This window comes from Galeopterus variegatus, unplaced genomic scaffold, assembly GCF_000696425.1.
Source record: "Galeopterus variegatus unplaced genomic scaffold, G_variegatus-3.0.2 Scaffold28971, whole genome shotgun sequence".
In the NCBI taxonomy this organism is placed as follows: Eukaryota; Metazoa; Chordata; class Mammalia; order Dermoptera; family Cynocephalidae; genus Galeopterus; species Galeopterus variegatus.
In genome coordinates this window covers 5,808-7,688 of record NW_007755082.1, presented here as the reverse complement: position 1 = coordinate 7,688, position 1,881 = coordinate 5,808, and the positions used below count along the sequence as shown (strand labels likewise).

General features: G+C 40.8%; 1 pseudogene; it reads right to left on the bottom strand.

Moving 5' to 3' along the window:
- Positions 1-64: 64 nt before the first annotated feature.
- Positions 65-1,445, bottom strand: LOC103583825 (annotated as a pseudogene).
- Between the last annotated feature and the right edge of the window lie 436 nt (positions 1,446-1,881).

Below are 1,881 nucleotides of genomic sequence, written 5' to 3'. Positions count from 1 at the left end.
CCTTTATAAATTACCCAGTCTCAGGTAGTTCTGTTATAGCAACACAAAACGGACTAAAACAAAAAGGGAGTACACACATTTTTACTGAAAACTATATTTGAAAAACAGTCCATAAACCTCTACATTTCATAAACCTCTACATTTCAATCTCCAAATCTTGATCTTTTTATTTATACTGAAGTAAAGTCTCAGGTACTACAAGTCAGTACAAAGAATTTTAAAGACTGCATATGGTTACAAAAATATGCATCAAGGACATATATTTTATTTCATAGGAAACTAAAACTATGTACAAAAAATCACTTGTGTTCATTAATGCTGATCCTAACTTGTTTGATTTTTTAAGCACCACCATAAAACAAAACAAAACTTTGAGAGAAAGGTGATATAGCAAAACTCTCTTTAAACCCAGCTTGCTTCACCATTTCATTTTTCAGTTTCATTGGAAAATTCAATCACTCCCTGGTTAGAGAATGTATTTAAAATAGTCCAGAGTTTGGAAGGGTCCTCACAGTTATGCTGGTGTTCCCAGTGCAGGAGGAGTTCCTCTTTCCTTCCCAGCGTTTGTGCACAAAGGAGGCAGTTAAAGCCCGAATGGGACCAAAGGAGAATGGTTTGGGGGCGGGGACACTTAGGGTCCTGGGGGTTTTCCCTTGGTGCATTTGTTCCTGGTTGGGCTCCTTCATTTTCCATGGGTATTTCCACACCATTCTGATGATGAAGGCACAGTTGGCTTTTCAATCCAGCCAACGCATGTGATTCTCCCTCGGAGGGACAATGCTTCATCAGCTCTCTTCTCTCAGGATGCTGTTTCCAGTCAGGAGCAGCAGGTTTGACCAGTTCCTTCTGAGCTCCTTTGCTTCCTGGTAAGATCCCTTCTTGTAGCCTGCCCTGAATTTCTTCTCCATGGACATAAAGTAAATGAAACTTTATTTCGGCAAAAGACTGAGCAGTGATCTGACAACGGCCACATTTGATTTGTAATTTGACTTCGTCTGCCTGGTTTAGAAGGAAGTCTTCTTCCAAGCTTGACTTGTTTTCTCTGAAAAGGGCAAAAATAGTCTATATAAGAGTTTATGGAAAAACACAGTTGGAACTTTTCCTTTCAGCTCTGAACCTTCAGGTATCTCAAACACAGCCACAGATGAGCAGTACAAAGGATGGGCTAAAGAGAAAGAACCTGGGATGACCTTCAGTTGGTGAACACCGGGTGCCACACGTTTCTCAAGCTATCAGGGTCTGTTTAGTAAAAGAGTCTTTCCCTTCTGCATCGCCCCCAGGTGAGCCAACTCTTCTTTGCTTACCACAGGAACAGGTGTAATCAACACGGAAGAGTCAGGTAATACCAAGTGAAGCGCTGCAGGAACACCTAGTTCAGCTGAAGGTAACTGTCCCACGTCACCGTTGCCCTCCCTTACCTGGAGCACTGAAAGCAGTTTAGACATTTTACCTAAAAATCAAAATCTTAACTACAGGAAAACAAATAATAAGTGAGGCTTCTTTGTACACTAGAGAAAAGCACACAAGTCTGAAAGGGGACAGAAATGTCCAGGAAAAACAGAGAAACTACAGAAAAGCAAGGAAGAAATAGCGTAGGCACTCCTTATCTTTATCGAACATAACAGAGTATGCCAAAATGGAATACAAAGTATTGAGAGCAACTGGGACAATTAAAAATAACAAAGGGCAGAGAAGCTAAAGTGTTGGAAAAGGTTTACTTCTCATGGTGCTGATGAGAATTAATTTCAGCGAAACTCTTTCTCAGTCACTTTAGTGGAAAGTAGACACACACAGCTCAAACCGAGGGTATTTCTCTGGTAATTATTGCTCTAATGCCTGCCTGCCAGGCTTTCAAATTACTTAGCTTATTTGCTTAGGATG